A 22357-nucleotide genomic window follows, 5' to 3' on the forward strand; every position below is an offset into this window, starting at 1 on the left:
TCCTGTTATGCCCATTTTACAGTTGAAGAAACAGGGGCTCAGATGGGTGCAATGACTTCGCATTTGGGAATCACACCCAGATCTGTTGGAGGCTATTGTCCTATATTGCTTCTCCTTGTCATGTGTCCAAGGGCCAGACTTTTAACCTCTCTTGACTGGGGTTTCTTCATTTATTAAATGGGACATTAAAATTTTAATTTATATGGTCTCATCCAGCTGTAATATTCTGGATTTTAAATGCATTTCAGTGTTTACTTTTTCAGTTTTCTCAGCAAGAGTTTTGAATCATACCATAACAGAAATGCTTTAGCCAGAGTATGATTTCCACCCTTTCATTGCAAGAGAGGGTAATTGACCTCGCCTTTGGAGTGGATTTGGTACCCTGACACCCAGGAGTGAAAGGCCACTTAGACACAGAAAGGATACTGACATAGCTTCTTTGTTGCCCTTGTTTACAGCTCTTGGTTTCTTCCTTTCTTTCTTTATGTCTGGAAAATACTTCTCATTTTCTAAATCCTTGTGCTTTGAAGACCAAGATTGCCAGAGAAATGTCAAAGGAGACACGGGGTTAAATACAGAATTGATTCTGTTCGCTCCTAGCTGCAGAAGCCCCAGACACACTGTCACCCCAGACCTTGTCTTCATTGTGAGAGCAGAGGCTTGGCATTCTGGGATCATCACTTCCTTTGCCAACAGCAAAGGGCAAAGTGCTCTTCCTTAATTGCTGTTTGACTGTCTAGGTCCAGAGGAGCATTCTGATGGGAGAAAGAAAAGGCATCACCAGTCTGGCAAAGTTTGATGTTTTGGTCAAAACCTATCTTCATTGCAAAAGTTATCTTGGCATTTTCATCTCATCCCTTTTGATGGTTGTCCACTTATAACATGTTTTAAAATTCTAGCAAGGCGAGTGTTCTCTTTCTTAGTGTTCTTGACGATAATTTATTCATTTAAAAATCGTTATTATCTTATTAATTTTGTATAAAAGCTATTATCATGAATCGGTGTTGAATTTTGTCAAGTACTTTTGCTGCATCTATTGATATGATTATATGATTTTTCTTTTCTAGCCTGATATGCTGGGTTCCATTAATTGATTTTTTTTTTTAAGATTTAATTGTATTTATTTTTGGCTGCATTGGGTCTTCGTTGCTGCACGCGAGCTCTCTCTAGTTGCGGCGAGTGGGGGCTACTCTTCGTTGCGGTGTGCAGGCTTCTCATTGCGGTGGCTTCTCTTGTTGTGGAGCACGGGCTCTAGGCACGCGGGCTTCAGTAGTTATGCCTCGCGGGCTCTAGAGCACAGGTTCAGTAGTTGTGGAGCACGGGCTAAATTGCTCTGAGGCGAGTGGGATCATCCCGGACCAGGGATTGAACCCGTGTCCCCTGCATTGGCAGGTGGATTCTTATCCACTGTGCCACCAGGGAAGTCCCTCATTAATTGATTTTTAAATGTTGAACTAGTCTTGCATACCCAGGATAAATTCCACCTGGTCATGGTATAAAATTCTTTTTATATAATGTTGGATTCAATTTGCTTATAATTTGTTAAGGGTCTTTGCACCTATGTTCATGAGAGATATTAGTTTGTAGTTTTCTTTTCTTGTAATGTCTTTGTCTGGTTTTGCTATTAAGATAATGCTGTCATCATAGAATGAGTTAAGAAATGTTCCCTGTGCCTCTATTTTCTGGAAGAGATGGTAGGGAATCGACATAATTTCTTCCTTAAATGTTTGTTAAGTCATCGGTGAAACCATCTGGACCTGGTGCTTTCAGTTTTAGAAGTTTATTAATTATCAATCCACTCTCTTTAATAGAGCAAAGCCTATTCAGATTATATATTTCTCTTTGTGTGAGTTTTGGCAGAAGAGAGTTTGGAAAAATCCCTGCATCTTCAAGCAACGGACCCATTTCATCTAAGTTATTGAATTTGTAGGCATAGATTTGTTCATAATATTACTTTATTATCCTTTTAATGTCCATGAGATCTGTTATGAAAGCCTCTCTTTCATTTCTGATGTTAGTCATTTGTATTTTCTCTCTTTTCCTCTTGATTAGCTTGGCCAGAGGTTTATCCATTTTATTGATCTTTTCAAAGAATCAGCTTTTGGTTTTGCTGATTTTCTCCATTGATTTCTTGTTTTTGATTTCATTAGTTTCTATTCTAATGTCTGTTATTTCTTTTCTTCTGCTTACTTTGGATCTAATTTGATCTTCTTTAGGAGTTTCCTATAGTATAAGCTTAGATTATTGGTTTTAGATGTTTCTTCTTTTGTAATAAATGTATTCAATGCTATAAATTTCCCTTTAGGCACTGCTTTCACTGTATCTGACAAGTTTTGATAGTTGTACTTTCATTTAGTTTATATTTTTAAAAACTTCTCTTGAGGCTTCTTTGACCATGTGTTATTTTGAAGTGTGTTGTTTAAACTCCAAATATTTTAGAATTTTTCGATGATCTTTTTGTTATTGATTTCTAGTTTAATTCCACTGTGGTTTGAGGGCATACTTTGTATGTAGTTTTTTTTTTTAATTTGTTGCAGTGTGCCATGGAAGCAACCTAAGTGTCCATCAACAGATGAATGGATAAAGAAGATGTGGTATATATACACAATGGAATATTACTCAGCCATAAAGAAGAATAAAATAATGCCATTTGCAACAACATGGACAGACCTAGAGATTATCATACTAAGTGAAGTAAGTCAGACAGAGAAAGACAAATATAATACGATACTGCTTATATATGGACTCTAAAAAAATGATACCAATGAACTTATTTACAAAACAGAAATAGACTCACAGACATGGAAAACAAACCTATGGTACCAAAGGGGAAAAGAGGAGGAGGGATAAATTAGGAGTTTGGAATGAACATATACAAACTACTGTATATAAAATAGATAACCAACAAGGACCTACTGTATAGCACAGGGAACTATACTCAATACCTTGTAAAAACCTATAATGGAAAAAGAATCTAAAAAAGAATATATATATGTATATATAAAAAGAATATATATAGGTATATATATGTGTATATGTATAGAACCGAATCACTTTGTTGTGTACCTGAAACTAACACAACATTGTAAATCAACTATATTTCAATTTTTAAAAAAGGAAAAAAATTTGTTAAGGTGTGTTTATGGCCCAGAATGTGGTCTGTCTTGGTGAATGTTCCATGTGCACTTGAGAAGAATGGGTATTCTGTTGTTGTTAAGTGAATTGACAGTAGATGTCAATTATATCCAGTTGATTGGTGGTGTTGAGTTCAACTATATCCTTACTGATTTTCTGCCTGCTGGATCTGTCCATTTCTGATAGAGGGCTGTTGAAGTGTCCAACTATAATAGTGGATTCATCTATTTCTCCTTGCAATTCTATCAGTTTTTGCCTCATGTATTTTGATGGTCTGTTGTTAGGTGCATACATGTTAGGTATTATTATGTCTTCTTGAAGAATTGACCCCTTTATCACTAGATAATGCCCTTCTTTATCCCTGGTAATTTTCCTTGCTCTGAAGCCCACTTTGTCTGAAAGTAATATAGGTACTCTAGTGTTCTTTTGATTGGTGTTAGTGTGGTATATCTTCATTTCTTGGATTAAAAAAGAAATTATACCCAATCTATCACTGATGAAATTATTACTTTGAAAAATGTGACGACTCTTGCAAAAGGTATAGTAGGCTATTTTCAGTCATTCATACCTTAGTATGAATTAGTATATAAGATCCTTTCAATAAACAGGTCAAGATCATTTTATGTGGAAGGAAATGGGGAAGCTGTAAGAGATGAAGAGTCAGTAATGGAGACAGCGAGATGGAAGCCCCACAGAGAGAGAGATAGTCAGATGTAAAAGGCAAATCTTGTGCTCCTTAAGATTTTTGCACAAGGCTGATATTGCTTGAATGCTTAAGAGCTTTCCTTTCTAAGTGAATTCATTAGCAGTTGTGTACTGAGTGTGGACTTGGATATAGAGCAGGAGCTAGGAACACACGAAGGCTCCCAGGAGCACACTGGTGACCACAGTACCTAGTGGCTCTGCATAGGCTGTCTTAGAACTTGCTGTGGTTTCTGTCTCCAGGCTTAGGAAATGGAAGGGAAACAATATTGATTTACAGGGCTTATTCCCCAAGGTTCTTTTTGCTTCCTTCTTTTAGCCACGTCCTCTTTTATCATCTCAAGCCCTTTTTACTCAGACTACATCAAGGTAACCTAGTGTTCCGGTTATGCTCAACTCCAGGAAGCAGGATGTTCTTTCAAAGCCCACTTCCTGTCAGAGTGCCTCAGTCTTGAGAGGATCTGTCCAGGTAGGACCGGCCTTTCAGCCAAGCTGAGTATGTGGTGTGTGTGATGGTGTGATCTGAGGAGTGCCTGCAGCGTTGTGACATCCGAAAAATTTCTTTCCCACTCATGCCTAAAATTCTACCCTTAATGATTCATACCAGTTATCAACACGTGGTGCCTGGAAGGGAAAGACACAAAAAGAAGATGCTGGCTGTTTACTTCCTCATTTTGCCTGGCAGTGGCCCATGTTTAGGGTCATAAAGCGACTTCTTTTTTTTTTTTTTTAATTTTTATTGGAGTATAATTGATTTGCAATGTTGTGTTAGTTTCTGCTGTACAGCAAAGTGAATCAGTTATACATACACATATATCAACTCCTTTTTTAAGACTCTTTCCCCATATAGGTCATCAGAGAGCATTGAGTAGAGTTCCCTGTGCTATACAGTAGGTCCTTATTAATTATCTATTTTATATTATTTTTTTAACATCTTTATTGGAGTATAATTGCTTTACAATGTTGTGTTAGTTTCTGATATATAACAAAGTGAATCAGCTATACATATATCCCCATATCCCCTCCCTCTTGCATCTCCCTCCCACCCTCCCTATCCCACCCCTCTAGGTGGTCACAAAGCACCGAGCTGATCCCCCTGTGCTATGCGGCTGCTTCCCACTAGCCATCTATTTTACATTTGGTAGTGTATATATGCCCATGCTACTCTCTCTCTTCGTCCCAGCTTACCCTTCCCTCTCCCTGTGTCCTCAAGTCCATTCTCTACGTCTGCGTCTTTACTCTTGTCCTGCCCCTAGGTTCATCAGAACCATTTTTTTTCTTTTTTAGATTCCATATATATGTGTAAGCATACAGTATTTGTTTTTCTCTTTCTGATTTACTTCACTCTGTGTGCACTTCCTCCTCCTGTGTTTGGCCTCCTCACCGGATCCCCAGCCCCGCTGCCCTGGAGGCTGTGTGTGGTCCCCGATTCTCACTGGGCCTCCCCACTGCCCGTGGCTCCCTGCTAGCACGGCTGCCCAGCTGGAGGCTCTGCTCCACACCCACAAGAGCTGCCTTTCTCTCTACTCCTCACTGGGATGCTCCCAGAAACGGCTCCCTGGCCACCTCCTGGCTTTGAGACTCTGAAGCCAATTACCAGGGCTTGGTGGCATGCTGGCATTCCAACTCTGTGTTCAGAGACCTTATGTTGGTAGCTTGAAATCAGCCACGGTGGAAGTATTTATGATGCTGAAAACTCGGCCTGTCTGGGCCACAGCCAAATCGAATCTCAGAGACAGAGTTTTTGGTGAAGTAGAAAAGAATAACTTTATTGCTTTGCCAGGCAGAGGGGGACACAGCAGTCTTGTGCCCTGAAAAACTGTGTGTCCAAACCCAGGAGGATTTGGTAAGGAGTTTTATAGCTGTAGTTCAGGGGCAGGGTTGCTGATAAGGATCAGGCAGGGCCTGCATTACTTTAATCTGGCCTCAGGTGGTCTCCTGATGAGCTTTTTGTTCTCAAGCTTTTGTTTCTGTGACCTTCTCTCTGGAACATCTTCCATTTGGTGGGGGTTTTAGTTCTGCAGATGAGCTCAAAGATATTGTTATGTGTATCCCTTGAGGCAGAACAAGGACCCTGTCCCAAGGCTGCACTATTGTTTCTTGACTGTTCCTCCCTTGTCTCTGCATCCCCTCCCTTCCCTGATTAGCAACTGTTTGAACCTGCTCTTTGGAACTCAGGGAAGGTCATGGAGGCTGAATGAAGCCTATTCCCTACAAATAAGAAATGGGGGACACAGAAAGGCTTCCATGCCCAGGAGCCCCACAGGGTTCTGCTCAGTTTTATTTACACCACAGAAATCTGCAAACACCACGAATCAGAGCTTTTCTTTCTGGAGAGCCAGTTATTTTTTATCAGTACACCTCTAATTGGGCTTCTGGTTCTTTCCGAATTCACAAACAAACGAATCTGGAAGTATTAGGCAGGACTTCCTTCTCTCAAGAGATCTTCTGGGTCCCCATCACCTCAGAAGGCAGGGCTCAGGGATGATTTAAAGCTTCTCTTCCCACCCATGTGGTGAGGTTACTTGGGAGAGGCTGGCTCGGCTCAGGAAGACTGGATTCCACCTTCGCAGGGCACCCTCCCCAAGCGGAGGCTCTTATCGGCTTCTTGAACTAAAGCTGAGTTCTTCACAGGAGGGTGTCTGTGTGTGCTCTCCAATGACAGGATCCTGCTTCCTATAATTCTCCACCCATGGCCTCTCTGCCTTGTTCTTGAGGCTCAAATGTAAGAGATACCGCCCTTCTTCTGGGCACTTGGACACACCCTTCTCCAAGCCCTTCCTGCAGGAGGCCAGACACATCAGATCTACTATCTGTGAAGCTAGAGGCTACCTTATTCCATTAACATCTCTGGTTCCACTGGAAAGGCCTGAAATGTGTTAGAGGACAGAAAGAAGAATGTTGTCATCAGTTTGGTTTTACTCTAAGTTGTCATGGTTTTGATACATTTGAGACTGCATACATTATTACTATTATTTTTGTCATTGGGTGGGTGCCCTTTTCGTAAGGTTACACTTTGAATCTCAAGCTCTTGCTCCCTGTTATGGGCTGAATTGTGTCCCGTCCCCCCAAATTCATAGATTGAAGTCCTAGTTCCCAGCACCTCAGAATGGGACCTCCTGGATCTCAGACTTTGAGCCTCCAGAACTGTGAGACAATATATTTCTGTGGCTTAAACCACCCAGTCTGTGGTAGTTTGTAGCTCAAGGAAACTAATACACTCCCCAGTAAATCTTTTCTTTTGTGCCCCATCAGGGTTTGCAGATAAGCAAAACTCTTTAATGTCTTATCTTTGTTAAAACCTCAGAATTTTTTCTTTATCATGTAGAATGAGGGGAAACTGAAATACTGCAAAGCCATCCAAAATTAGAACTAGTACCTACAAGTTAGAAACGTTTAAAAAGTTATTTAATAAAAATAAGACAACCTTAAGACATATAAAACTATTTACATTGTTCCAAAGTTTCTATTTACATTTGTCAACACATATTTTCACACAGAATCACTGGCCATGTGCTTTCCTGGGTTCTGTTTTTAACATTATTTGATAGATATATTTCTACTTAGTGATGATGTTCACATTCTTATTTAAACAGCGACATTTTATCTTTGTGCCTTTCACGTATTTTAGTTGTTTGTTACTCTAATTTTTCACTGTGAATATTTTTGTGTGATTTATTTTTACTCCACTTGAACTATTTCCTTGAGGAAGAGAAAGTCCTGAATTACACACTTTCATAGTTTCTGTTCCATATTATTTTTATTCTCTAGACAGATTGAGCCGATCTGTGGTTTCACCAGAACTAAAAACTAAGTGTTCAGGTTCTCCCATAATCTTGATGTCATTTAGTTTTATGATTTTAAAATTACTTTTCCTAGCTTAAAAAGCTTTTCCGAGACTGAAAGTTTCTTGGTTTTTTTACCTATGTCACTACCTGGGAGAGGGGGGCCCAGGCACTTTGAAAAGAAAAGTTTGAGATGTGAACAACAGGTAACCCACGCTAGCTCGCAGCTGTCCCAGAAGTGCCCGGCCCCGCCTCTCCCTCGGCGGGTCCCCGCAGACTCACCCCGTCAGCCCGGGGTTGCTTTTTGGACGCGCCCGCCAGGGGTCAGCGCAGCCTCAACATTGGGCTCCGGCGTCCCACAATGCACCGGGCGCTCGGGTCCGGAGGTTACCGAGCTGCGGCTAAGGCAGCCGAGCCCCGAGGGTTTGCGGGCGTCCGAGAGGCGGGGCGTCCTGGGGGCGGGGCGTCCGAGGGGCGGGGCCAGGGCCGCAGCTCCGGCAGCCTTCACTCGCAGCTGCGCCCCTCCTGCGGCCAGCCGCCCGGGCTCAGGTTGTGTCTTCCCCGGCCTCGGAGACCTGTCCACCTGGCGCTGTAGCAAGGTAGGGGGTGCTCTCCCGGACCAGCCCTTTTGGGGGGTGTGAAGTCTTTTTTTTCCTAGTTGTGCCAACAGGAGAAGTCTTAACGTTGCTAACATTTAGAGATGGAGCTACCAGTTTCGCTCGGAGGAATCTATTTCAAAAGTCTTCTGTTTCCATCCCATCCTCCCTGTCCCCCCGTCCCCCCCGACTCTGCTGGGCTTTGGGAAACCTGATTTGGGGAGTCTGTGCCAGGGTAATTTCAAGGTCTTGGTTCATCCCTCCTGTCTTGTGTAGGGGTGCAAAAACTCCGGGGTGGGGTTAGAACGCGTGAGAACTTGTGTGGGTGTGGGCTGCGTGTCTTCAGAATGTGTGCCTTTGTGAAAACTCCTAAAAAATTAGATGTCCATAGGGGTCTAATTCTCGGGGTGGGTGTCGGTCCTGAGTCCCCGCTGTTTCAGGTACTCAAGTGAGTGGCGTCTGTCACATGCCCGCCTCCGCCACCCTAGAGCCATCAGGAGGTTGCTGTCCTGTGATCTAATAAGCCAGTGGGTGTCCTCTAGTTCTACACCCCAGAACTACTCTCCAGGACAGTGCTTCCCAACAGTCCCTGAGCGCCACACCCCAGAGCGCCTCAACCCAGCTGATCCTAGTTTGGGGATTCCACAGTTCGAGCTTTTCAAAAAATAAAGTTAGGCAGATAGAAGGCACTGGAATATGCGGGCACCTGGGATAGCTTAAGCTTGTTGGGGTCTGTCCTCCTCAGCCTGTTTTCTGGGTCACACTGCATGGCTCCATCCATTCGGTCTCACTTCCTGTTACCCCAGAGCTCCCCTTGGTAAAAATGCCAATCTGAAATAATCCCCATCTGAAACTTGCGATTCTAAAGTGAATCCACCTTTGCCCACTTCTAAAGGCTCAGAAAAGCACTTTAGTCCTCTGATCCCTAGCTCCGATGTAAAATAAGTTTTAGTTTTAAAGGTTTGTTTTTCTTTAAAACCCTCGCCCAATAAATATCAGTTGATTGCTTTTACTTGTGAAATCCAAGCAGTTTCATTTGTTGTTTAGCAATAAAGATTATAACTAGGAAGAGCATCTAAATGATATATTCTTCAGGTGAACGTGATCCTAATTAACAAATTAGCTGATAGCGCAAAAGGCAGAAGATGGGAAATCAGGGAAGCTTGGTTCTAAAACATCTCTGCCTCTGAGAAGTCTGGACGACTAAATTGCCTTTATTTTTCCTTCAAAATGTAAAATGCTGTGAGCACAGGTTCCTTTTTTGCTAGACACGCCTCTTGATTTGAGGTAACAATCAGAAACAAAATTCTTTCAAACAGTTATCATCTCACCTATGCCCAAGGAAAGAAGGTAAGTCTAGGAGTTGTTACGATTCTAAATCTTTGTTAAGCAGAAATTCTTAATGATCCTTAAGCCCATCTCTGGGTACTTTCCCCCAGGAGTGTCTGTTCTCCATCAAATATGAAATTATGAATTTCTCATTATGTATAATACTTTGTATTTGGAAAATATTTGTATTGTCTACATCTAACATTAATATTCATTTAAAAGCATTGTGTATTTGTGCATAAAATGATACAAATCTTTAAAAGATTAAAAGCAAGAAAAAAAATTTTCTTAGCTAGTATTCATCAGTGATTCCCACCATAAGGTCCTCAGTTGGTGGCAATAAACCCCAAAGATAAAACCACAGTCTAGAAAGTCATTAATAATCACCAGCACGCATAAGAACTAGAGGGCACTGTTTGAAGCTTAAAAGGAGCCGTTTAAGGACATGTTAAAGATAACCTTGAACAGGGCTTCCCTGGTGGCACGGTGGTTGGGAATCCACCTGCCAATACAGGGGACAAGGGTTCGAGCCCTGGTCCAGGAAGATGCCACAGGGCAGCTAGGCCCATGTGCCACAACTACTGAAGCCTGCATCCCTAGAGCCGGTGCTCGGCTACGAGAGAGGCCACCACAATGAGAAGCCTATGCACCGCAACAAAGAGTGGCCCCCACTCGCAACTAGGGAAAGCCCATGCACAGCAAGGAAGACCCAACGCAGCCAAAAAAAAAAAAAAGATAACCTTGCACAGTAGATTGCAAGCATCAATTAAGGCTTCAGCTTCAAGAGATTCATATGGAAAGACACTGACACCCATATAATGCAACTTAAATACCAATTCATGGGCTCACTAAAAATAAGCAGATCAGATGATTCCCACATCAACTGTAAATACTGTATATGCACTTTAGGTTAATTTAAATAATTGTCCCATTGCTTTTACAACCTTCCAGTGCCTTGATTACTTCAAAACTGGAACAGCTGGCACTGTTCTTGCTTCTGAAGGAGGTAAATTAAGAAATTGACCTCCAGCCACAGACTGGAGTTCACAGGATTTAGCACAAACAAGCAACTCATGAGGAACTCAGTTCTTGGGCAGGTATTTATCAGGCACCTACTAAGTGCAAGGCTGGACTCATTACTTTAGCCCACTCATGAAAAATAGCTTCAGGGATGATCTCTTATCAGGGGTCATGTCATCAGGGCCATGCACGTAGAGGTCAGGCTATTTCTCAGATGCCAAGGAAGCAAAAGTATCAGAAGAACCATGAAGACCCAAGGAGCTCAATTTAAAAACATCCCACTTATTTTAGAGGGAGAAGGGGATAGAGAAAGTACCTTGAAATATTTCCCTTTTGGCTCCCATCCTTTGTGGTGCCAGTTTTTCAAAAAAAGTCTTCATTATATAATGATACTAATTATTCTAATACTAGTCATGTAATATGAGACTTTAGAAACAGTTATCCTGATGAACTCAGGAGTTAACCTCGTGAACTATTCCAACTTTCCAATAATAAAAGCACCACCCTGTTATTCATATATATATATATTTGTTCAGTAAACATCCTAGCACTGTGCGAAGGCTGGAAATGCAAAGATGTATCGTCTAACCCTTGACGTTAAGAAGCTGATCGCGTTGGGGAAATCAACCCACAGATGGTTGTAATGAAGCGTGTGCTTGGGACGGTGATAGATAATTGCTCCTGGTGCCGTGGGCCTCGAGTCTAGTCTGGTGGAGTCAGGAAAGGCCCGGAAATGTCGGTTATCAGTAATTCTAGGATGACTCACTTTTAGCCAACACTGGGGGAAGAGTGCTCCAGGTGGAGGGGACAAGCATTAAGAAGATCATGGGGGTAGAGTGGCAAGATCTGAGAAGTAGACTGAACACAGGAAGGCCTGGTGAGGGTGAGGGGAGCCACTGAAAGCCTTATCAGGAGGGACAGGATCCTGTCTGCTTTAGGAAGCTCACTCTGAAGCTGGAGTGGAGGATAGACTTCAGAGGCCAGGAGGCAGGAAGAACTGCTAGGAGATCATAGCAGAGATTAGGAAGGAAATGAGGAGGGCTTAGCATTTGTAGAAAGCATGACCCTTTCCAGCTCTCTCACCCATTATGTGGTTTGGTTTTCATAACCACCCTTTGCAGTCAGTAGGGTGATACTCACAGCTTCATTTTCTAAGTGCTTACCTGGTGCTTTGTGTACATGATCCCTGACCTTTATAAAAACCCGGAAAATTAAGTATTATTGACCTACTTTACAGAAGTGGATCCTGAGGCAGGGTCAGGCTCAGACCCAGGTCCTGTGTCTAAAGCAGGACTTATTCTAAACAGCAGGTGGATCCTGCTTCTCTAGAGAATGAGGCAAGACAACCCTTCTGGGCAAATCTACACCTGGGAAACATCTCTCAGGAGTCAGCATGACAATATGACTGCAGTGGCCAGCTCTTTAAGCAGTTCTGTCTCTGCCTTTAAAAGTCCCATGGAACAAAACAGTGTGGCAGTTCCTCAAACTAGCAAACATAGACTTACCGCCTGAGCCTGCAATTCCACTTCTGGATGTACACCCAAAAAAAGTGAACGCCGGGACTCAGATACTTGTACACTTGTGATAGTCAAAAGGTGGAAACAACGCAGGTGTCCACTGATAGAAGAATGGATAAACAAAATGTGGTCTGTACATACAATGAAGTATTATTCAGCCTTAAAAGGAAGGAAATTCTGACACATGCTACAACATGGATGAACTTTGAGGACATAATGCTCAGTGCAATAGGCCAGTCACAAAAGGGCAGATGCTTTATGATTCCACTTATAGTCAGATTCATGAGATGGAGAGTAGAATGGTGGTTGCCAGGACAGGTGGGGAGGGGGATGGGAAGTTGCTGTTTAATGGGTAGAGAGTTTCAGTTTGGAAAGATGAAAAGAGTTCTGGAGATGGACGGCGGTGATGGTTGCACAGCAATGTGAATGTACTTAATGACTCTGAACTGTACATTTTAAAAAGGCTAAAATGGTAAATTTTTTGTGTATTTTGCCAAAAAAATACACATTTTATGTGTATTTTGCAAAAAAATAAAAAAAGAGCAAGTGACTTACCCAGGGTCACTGAGCAAGTTCAGGCAGAAGGAGAATTCAAAGCAAAAACATGGCCTCTGCCAGACAGTCACACCTGGTAGTGACAAGGAAGCTCTCTGGGTGGACGGAGGTGTGCTCTGGCTTTCTTTTTAAGCAGAAAGAGAAACCAAGTTTTCCCTTGTTATCAGCCTTACTGCAGCAAATTCATAGGATTCCAATCACTGAAGAAACATGGGTGCTTAGAACCTGGTATTTGGTTGCTGGCTTTGTCTAGGTAATCAAGGTGGGAAACTGGTGATAAGTTGGATTTTGTTCATTCATTCATTACCAAATATTTGAGGGCCTATGTTGTACCAAATATCCTCTCCAGTTTCCAACTTTTCTGTCTAGTTACAGCCATCTGCCAGCTTTATTCTAGATGCTCTGCCAGTTTCCCTTGGACATAAAGTCCTAAGTTATATAAACCTTCCTTGATTCCTGGAAAGATCAATAGGGGGAATGGGTAGGGTTGAAGGGAGGTGATATGAGGTGGGAGGTGCCAAATGCCTAAGAGAGTTGTGATTCCAATGAAGAAGCTGCTAAGCGCTACAGGAGTCCCATGAGGTGTGTCCAGGGGCTGCAGGTGCAGAAATATTGAGTGGCGCTCATGTACCTCACCCCTGGCATAGACCAAGTGTGGGCACTGCCTGGAGTCTTTTTTTTTTAAATTGAAGTATAGTTGATTTACAATGTTTTGCTAATTTCTGCTGTACAGCAAAGTGACTCAGTTATACACATGTGTACATTCTTTTTTCATATTCTTTTCCATTATGGTTTATCCCAGGAGATTGGACATAGTTCCCTGTGCTATACAGTAGGACCTTGTTGTTTATCCATTCTAAATGTAATAGTTTGCATCTACTAACCCCAAACTCCCAACCCATCCCTCTCCTGCCCCCCCTCCCCACTGGCAACCACAAGTCTGATCTCTATGTCTGTGAGTCTGTTTCTGTTTCATAGATAGGTTCATTTGTGCCATATTTTAGATTCCACATATAAGTGATATCATATGGTATTTGTCTTTCTCTTTCTGGCTTACTTCACTTAGTATGATAATCTCTGGGTCCGTCCATGTTGCTGCAAATGACATTATTTCATTCTTTTTTATGGCTGAGTAGTATTCCACTGTATATATGTACCACATCTTCTTTATCCATTCATCTGTCTATGGACATTTAGGTTGTTTCCATGTCTTGGCTATTGTGAATACTACTGCTGTGAACTTTGGGGTCCATGTATCTTTTTTTTAATTTTTAAAAATAAATTTATTTATTTATTTTTGGCTGCATTGGGTCTTCGTTACTGCTTGAGGGCTTTCTCTAGTTGTGGCGAGCGGGGGCTACTCTTTGTTGCGGTGCGCGGGCTTCTCATTGTAGTGGCTTCTCTTGTTGCAGAGCACAGGCTCTAGGCGCACAGGCTTCAATAGTGTGGCACCTGGGCTCAGTAGTTGTGGCTTGCGGGCTCTAGAGCGCAGGCTCAGTAGTTGTGGTGCATGGGCTTAGTTGCTCCATGGCATGGGGAATCCTTCTGGACTAGGGATTGAACCCATGTCCCCTGCATTGGCAGGCGGATTCTTAACCACTGCGCCACCAGGGAAGCCCCATGTATCTTTTTGAATTATAATTTTGTCTAGGTATATGCCCAGGAGTGGGATTGCTGGATCATATGGTAATTCTATTTTTAGTTTTCTGAGGAACCTCCATACTGTTTTCCATAGTGGCTGCACCAACTTGCATTCCCACCAGCAGTGTAGGGGTTCCCTTTTCTCTACATCCTCTCCAGCATTTGTTATTTGTAGGCTTTTTAGTGATGCCATTCTGACCAGTGTGAGGTGGTACCTCATGGTAGTTTTGATTTGCATTTCTCTAATAATTAGTGATGTTGAGCATCTTTTCATGTGCCTACTGGCCATCTATATGTCTTTGGAGAAATGTCTGTTAAAGTCTTCTGCCCATTTTTTGATTGGGTTGTTTGTTTTTTTGTTGTTGAGTTGTACGAGCTCTTAGTATATTTTGGAAATTAAGCCCTTGTCGGTCACATTATTTGCAAATATTTTCTCCCATTCTGTAGGTTGTCTTTTTGTGCTTTTTTGTTTTTTGGGTTTTTTTATGTTTTCCTTTGCTGTGCAAAAGCTTGTAAGTTTGATTAGGTCCCATTTGTTTATTTTTATTTCTATTGCCTTGAGAGACTGACCTAAGAAAACATTGGTACTATTTATGTCAGAAAATATTTTGCGTATGTTCTCTTCTAAGAATTTTTTTTTTTTTTTTTTTTTTTGTGGTACCCGGGCCTCTCACTGTTGTGGCCTCTCCCGTTGCGGAGCACAGGCTCCGGACGCACAGGCTCAGCAGCCATGGCTCACAGGCCCAGCCGCTCCGCGGCATGTGGGATCTTCCCAGACCGGGGTACGAACCCGTGTCCCCTGCATTGGCAGGCAGACTCTCAACCACTGCGCCACCAGGGAAGCCCCTCTTCTAAGAATTTTATGGTGTCGTGTCTTATGTTTAAGTCTTTAAGCCATTTTAGTTTATTTTTTTGTATGGTGTGAGGGTGTGTTCTAACATCATTGATTTACATGCAGCTGTCAAACTTTCCCAGCACCACTTGCTGAAAAGACTGTCTTTTTCCCATTTTATATTCTTGCCTTCTTTGTCGAAGATTAATTGACTGTAGGTGTGTGGGTTTATTTCTGGGCTCTCTATTCTGTTCCATTGATCCATGTGTCTGTTTTTCTACTAATACCACACTGTTTTGATTACTGTCACTTGTCTGAAGTCTGGGAGAGTTATACCTCCTGCTTTGTTTTTTTCCCTCAGGATAGCTTTGGCAATTCTGGGTCTTTTATGGTTCCATATAAATTTTTGGATTATTCTAATTCTGTGAAAAATGTCATGGGTAATTTGATAGGGGTCACATTAAATCTGTAGATTGCTTTGGGTAGTATTGCCATTTTAACAATATTCTTCCAACCCAGGAACATGGTATTTCTTTCCATTTCTCTGAATCCTCTTTAATTTCCTTTATTAATGTTTTATAGTTCTCAGCATATATGTCTTTAACCTCCTTGGTCAGGTTTATTCCTAGGTATTTTTTTTTTTGGTGTGATTTTAAAAGGTATTGTTTTTTTTTACATTCCCTTTTTGATATTTCATTGTTAGTGTAAAGAAACACAACCGATTTCTGAATGTTAACCTCGTATCCTGCCACTTTGCTGAATTCATTTATTAGATCTAGTAGTTTTTGTATGGAGTCTTTAGGGTCTTCTTTATATAGTATGGTACTGCCTGGAGTCTTAACACCTGCATGGAGGATCAGGGTGATGCCCACAGCAGAAACCCCAAAAGGCAGACAAAAAGAGCAATACATGGAGACAAGCAGTGGTACAAAAAAAGAGAGTGATGTGGAAGACAGTGCAATCTGGAAGAAGCCCAACTTTTATGGAATGACTTCCCCATCTGTGCCTCTAAGGATAAAGCCTGGTTGGCTGTTCACAACTACGTGCATAAAAGTGAATAGAGTCTTTTTTTTTTTTTTGTGGTACGCGGGCCTCTCACTGTCGTGGCCTCTCCCGTGGCGGAGCACAGGCTCCGGACGCGCAGGCTTAGCGGCCATGGCTCACGGGCCCAGCTGCTCTGTGGCATGTGGGATCTTCCCAGACCGGGGCACGAACCCGTGTCCCCTGCATCGGCAGGCGGACTCCCAACCACTGCACCACCAGGGAAGCCCCGTGAATAGAGTCTTTTAAAAAAATCCACAATATTTGGACCTGTCTGCTTCTAGGAGATATGAAGTATAGGATACGAGGTAAAGCATAACTTTAAAAATAAGGCACTAGGGTAATTTAGTAAAACAAGCACTAGATTTGAAATGACGTGAGGAGGAAGGGCATATCGGGAGAAGCAGGGTGCTTGGTGTATAAGAGACGCACAGTCTATTCTAGCTATTTTCAAAATATAAAACAAAAATGGTCATAGCAGTGAAGCGGAAGTAGGTCCTACTAGGCATCTGAGATGAGACATTTTGGCATGGGATTTGGTTTTAAGTTTCTTGGAAGCCATGGTATAAAAGGAAACAGGTTGGGTTACATCATTTTCTTACTCTGGCAAGATAAAGTATACAAATTCAGCTCTAGAGGAGATAGTTTTTTTCCTGGAACTAAACTCAGGGGAGGATTTACCACACGGGCTCTGTTGAATACAGTTTTGAAGCTGTGGACAATATCTTCAATAACGTTTTATAGGTCAGCTCTGAAGACATCATGCAGATGAATGGGTTTTACCTTTGGTGGAAACCATCTGGAGGCAAAACTGAACGTGTAAATTATTTTTTGTTAGAATGCTGTAGCGGGGCTTCCCTGGTGGCGCAGTGGTTCAGAATCCGCCTGCCAACGCAGGGGACACAGGTTTGAGCAGTGGTCCGAGGAGATCCCACATGCCACGGAGCAACTAAGCCCGTGCACCACAACTACTGAGCCTGCACACCTAGAGCCCATGCTCTGCAACAAGAGAAGCCACCACAATAAGCCTGAGCACCGCAACGAAGAGTAGCCCCCGCTTGCCACAACTAGAGAAAGCCCGCACACAGCAACTAAGACCCAAAGCAGCCAAAAATAAATAAATAAAATAAATTTATTTAAAAAAAAAAAAGATTGCTGTAGTGGTGGGATTCCGGACAGTCACTTTCAGGAAGTTACCTAAGGATGAGTCATTAGAAGAACCTGGAGCAGTGGGCTGAATTGGACACCTGAGTAGGAAAACCTCTAACCCTCAGTTGAGCTCGGTCATTTGCATTGTTCTCATGGGGTAGAGGATCCCTTGGCAGGAAACCAGAGCTAATTGGTCCAACAGGCGTTAAAGCTTTGAAGCAAGAATTGAATAAGGCCTGTGCTGATCTTGACACCCCATTGGCCTCACGTTTGCACCAGGGAAAAAGCAAGTGGTAAGCTGTTCCAGTGCCAACATGGATGGGTAGAGGAGAGAAAGAGGGCTTGGGCTGAGCCATCTGTGTACAAGTTCTAATCTGGAGCTAGAACTTTGTGAAGCAGCTAAGAGATCTGGGACCTGTGAGCTGTTCATTTTTATGCTTTTTACTGTTTGCTTTGTATTTGTTTGCTCTTCCCTTTGTGCTTTAGCGAAAATTTGCTTTCAACAATTCTAATCTTATCTAGGCTAAGCCAAGGAAAAAAATGATTGGTTCACACCTGAGCCAGGATAAAGTTCAAACTTCTTAACTGCTCTTGAGCGAGGCAGTGTCTGGTCTGGTCCCTTCTCACTTGCTTAGACTCATCTTCTAACCTCTCCCTACACCCTGTGCTCTACTTGTGCTATGCAACCTACAGCCCCCAGAAGTAAGCCTGTTCCATGTCTCAAGAGTTGTTTTTTTTTTTAATTTTAATTTGTTTATTTTTGGCTGCGTTGGGTCTTTGTCACTGCATGCGAGCTTTCTCTTGTTGCAGTGAGCGGGGGCTACTCTTCGCTGTGGTGCGGAAGCTTCTCATTGTGGAGTCTTCTCTTGTGGCAGAGCACGGGCTCTAGGCGTGTGGGCTCAGTAGTTGTGGCACGTGGGCCCTAGAGCACATGGGCTCAGTAGTTGCAGTGCATGGGCTCTATGGCGGCAGGCTTCAGTAGTTGTGGTGCACTGGCTCGGTAGTTGTGGAGCACAGGCTCTAGAGTGCAGGCTCAGTAGTTGTGGCACATGGGCTTAGTTGCTCCACAGCATGTGGGATCTTCCAGGACCAGGGCTCGAACCTGTGTCCCCTGCATTGGCAGGCGGATTCTTAACCACTGAGCCACCAGGGAAGCCCCTCATGGGTTTTTTTTTTTTTTTTTTTTTTTTTTTTAAATTTTAATTTATTAATTTTAATTAATTTATTTATGTATTTTGCGGTACGCGGGCCTCTCACTGTTGTGGCCTCTCCCGTTGCGGAGCACAGGCTCTGGACGCGCAGGCTCATCGGCCATCGCTCACGGGCCCAGCCGCTCCGCGGCATGTGGAATCTTCCCGGGACTGGGCGTGAACCCGCGTCCCCCGCATCGGCAGGCAGACTCTCAACCACTGCGCCACCAGGGAAGCCCCCCTCATGGGTTTTTATACTCTGCTGTTCCCTCTGCTTCCCACCCTTCCTCACCTTCGCTGCCCAGAGAAGTCGTCATCCTTCAAGACTCTGCTGAAGTGTCGCCTCGTCCATGAGGCCCTCCTAACCCTTTCTGCCCATTCTGGAGGAGATGATCACGTTCGCCGTTCCACCCCCTCTGTCTCCTGTCTCAGCTTCTGTCACTCTGTATTGGCATCATTTACTGAGTCTGTGAATCCTTCAAGGTTAGGGATGAGGTTGTAATCTTAGCTCGTCACCTTGCTTCTGGCACGTGGTAACCTAGATGTGTGAAGGCTGAGGAGAATCAGAGTACTCTGAAGGGCCAGGAGGAATGAACTTTCCAGCTTAAGAACCTGGAAATGGTAAGTCAGAAGTGAGGCAGATAGGGCTTCCCTGGTGGCGCAGTGGTTGAGAGTCCGCCTGCCGATGCAGGGGACACGGGTTCGTGCCCCGGTCCGGGAAGATCCCACATGCCGCGGAGCGGCTGGGCCCGTGAGCCATGGCTGCTGATGGGAGAGGCCACAACAGTGAGAGGCCCGCGTACCGCAAAAAAAAAAAAAAGAAGTGGGGCAGATAAATGAAAACCCAGGCAAGGAAGGCCTTGGATAGGAAAGTTCCCACCTGGGTTTTTTTTTGGTTTGTTTCTGTTTGCTTTTTCTTTATGAAGAATATTGAATAATTCAGTAGTAAATACCCTCAACTATGAAAGACAAAAAACAAAATGCTCTTCAGAGTGTTTACATCATACTTCTCTGAAGATAGGTATCACAAGACTACATTGTAATTTGGAAAAGACATTTCAGGAGGGGTTGCGACAGTATGGTCCAAAAACTTTGTTGAGGGTGAAACTAAATATAAGGATAGAAGTTGAAAACATGGATGACTAATGTGATCAGTAGATGAGATCTTCAAATACAGTTATCTCACATGAGCTCTTATCACTCTTAACTGAAACTTCAGTCTTGATACTGGAAAGGACCTTATCTAGTAGCCTCTTGGTATTTGGTATTTGTTCAACCCAAGGGTTGTATCTGCTCTTAAGAGCATTGTTCTGGGGACTTCCCAGGTGGTCCAGTGGGTGGACTCTGCACTCCCAATGCGGGGGTCCTGGGTTTGATTCCTGGTTGAGGAACTAGATCCCACATGCATGCTGCAACTAAGGAGTCCGCATGCTGCAACTAAGGATCCCACATGCCGCAACTAAACGTGCCTCAGTGAAGATTCTGTGTGCCGCAACTAAGACCCAGCACAGCCAAAATAAATAAAATATTAAAAAACAAAAAATATTGTTTTAAAAAAAAGAGCATTGTTTTGGTAACTTTGATCTCTTAATTGGGTGGTCACTGAGATCCCAAGACCTTTATTTTACGAGCACAGTTTGAGTTTGGTTTTGTGTTTTAGACCCAGATTCGTTTTCCCATTCCAGCCTTCTGAATCTTATCCGCCACTCTGGATTCTGTCACATCATTTTGTGAGATATTCCTGTGGTTTATCTCCATCAGGTTGGCAGTTTACTCTGCAGAAGAGCTGAGTGTCCTGTCAGCAAACTTAAGAGTTCCTCTTTTAGATCAGTAATGAAAACGATCCCAGTACACGCTAACATTTTTTAATTTATGAAAGAGATAATTTATAAATCGGTTGCCTCATTGTGATCAAACATTTACTTTCAGATTCCATCCTTTCCTCGACGTACCAGATTTGGGGGAAACTATGGAATGGTTTCTGTCATCCAGTGGGCCCTTGTAGCTTCCAGTCAATTCTGTGTTTTCCTAGTCTCTCTCCTGTTCGCCACGGCACAGTTTCAGATGGTTTCCATTCTCTTTAAGTCTTCCACCCCCAACCCCGCCCCCTCCACCCCTGTTCACCTCATCTTCAGCAAAGGGCCCCGCCCGCTACTTTCTGGAGAAGATGGAGGTTGTCAGACAGTCGCATCATCGAGTTCCTGCTGCCACTGCCAGGACGCCAGCAACTCCAGGCTTATAGCCAATCCTTTTAGGAAACACAATGGAAGATTTTCTGCCCAGTTTCTGAAGCTGGAAAATCTAGGAATCATTTTTGACTTCTGTTCCCACGCATCTTAATCACCAAGTCCTGTCCCGTCTTCTAAGCATCTCTGCATCCCCGTTGCCAGTGTTTTAACTCAGGGTACCATCTTTTGTCTAGATTCCCGCAGCAGCGCCCAGCGATGTTCTTCCTTGGGTCTTGCTGCCCTCCAACCTGTTCTCCACATCACAACCAGGGTAATCTTTCGAAAATGTTACGTGATGGCCCCCCAATGGATAGGAAGTTCAAGACAAAACTCCTCGTTATGTTCCGGAAGGTCTTGCATGATACAGCTCCTTCCTACTTCTCTTTTCACGTCATCCCTTATTCCAGGCAATTCAGCCACAGATGCCAGACTAGCCAACTCCCTCCTAGCTCTGCCTTTTTCATGCAGTGCTCCTTCCATCTGGACCATTTTCCTCCTGGCCCCCCACCTAATGAGCCTCTTCTTATCCATTCAGGTCTCGCATTAGATATAACCGTATTGAGAAAATCCTTCCAGGAATTCCCTGGCGGTCCAGTGGTTAGGACTCCGTGCTTCCACTGCAGGGGGCACAGGTTCGATCCCTGGTCAGGGAACTAAGATCCCGCAAGCCGCAAGGTGTGGCCAAAAAAAAAAAAAAAAAGAGAAGAAAAGAAAAACTCTTGGCAGAGAAAATCCTTCCATACTGCATTACGTACACACTCTTCCTACAAGAATATTCTTTTTCCACATTAGCAATTATCGCATTTTATTGTCATTGCTCGTTAAATCGTCTGTATCCCTCAGCAGACTATAAGGTCCATGAAGGCAGATATTTCCCTTGTTTTCTGAAATATCCCCAGCATCACAGAGTAGACACTTGATAAATATTTGTTAAATTGTAAAATAAAATGAGATGTGATTGTAGTAGGTGATTTTAGAATCTAGATTGATTCGCTAAGCTACTGGAAAGTCTGTAATGTCTACTGCTTTTCTTTTTTATATGCTTATTGGTCCTCTTTTAAAAATAGTAGAGTTATAGAATTAAAGAGGATCTTAGTAATCATCCTGCACTAATTCACTTCACTTGACAGGTAAGGAAGAGGGAGCTCAGAGGGACTTAGTAATTTACACAAACCACGGAGCTATTCACGGTGGTCTAATTGGACTGGAGCTCAGAGCTCCTGACTTTTAGTGCAGCGCAGCCTCCTCTTCACCATGATAGCAGCACTTCTAACAGACTAGTGTAGTGCGATTTTTATTTTATAACATTTTGCCTTTTTAAAAAATTTATTGATTTTCGGCTGCGTTGGGTCTCCATTGCTGCGCGCGGGCTTTCTCTAGTTGCGGTGAGCGGGGGCTACCTTTCGTTATGGTGCGCGGGCTTCTCTCATTGCGGTGGCTTCCTTTGTTGCAGGGCACGGGCTCTAGGCACGCGGGCTTCAGGAGTTGCAGCATGCGGGCTCAGTAGTTGTGGCTCTCGGGTTCTAGAGCGCCAGCTCAGTAATTGTGGTGCACGGGCTTATTTGCTCCGCGGCATGTGGGATCTTCCCGGACCAGGGCTTGAACCCGTGTCCCCTGTACTGGCAGGCGGACTCTTA

General features: G+C 43.3%; 1 protein-coding gene across 1 annotated transcript in view; it reads left to right on the forward strand.

Moving 5' to 3' along the window:
* Positions 1-8110: 8110 nt before the first annotated feature.
* The window catches only part of EXTL3 (exostosin like glycosyltransferase 3), a 140047-nt gene continuing 125800 nt past the window's right edge, over positions 8111-22357 (forward strand). The window contains exon 1 of the mRNA XM_032634449.1: positions 8111-8221. The gene's annotated coding sequence lies outside the window, so the exon portion shown is untranslated. The remainder of the gene's footprint in view (positions 8222-22357) is intronic.

The sequence above is a fragment of the Phocoena sinus genome, chromosome 6, assembly GCF_008692025.1.
Source record: "Phocoena sinus isolate mPhoSin1 chromosome 6, mPhoSin1.pri, whole genome shotgun sequence".
Classification (NCBI taxonomy): Eukaryota; Metazoa; Chordata; class Mammalia; order Artiodactyla; family Phocoenidae; genus Phocoena; species Phocoena sinus.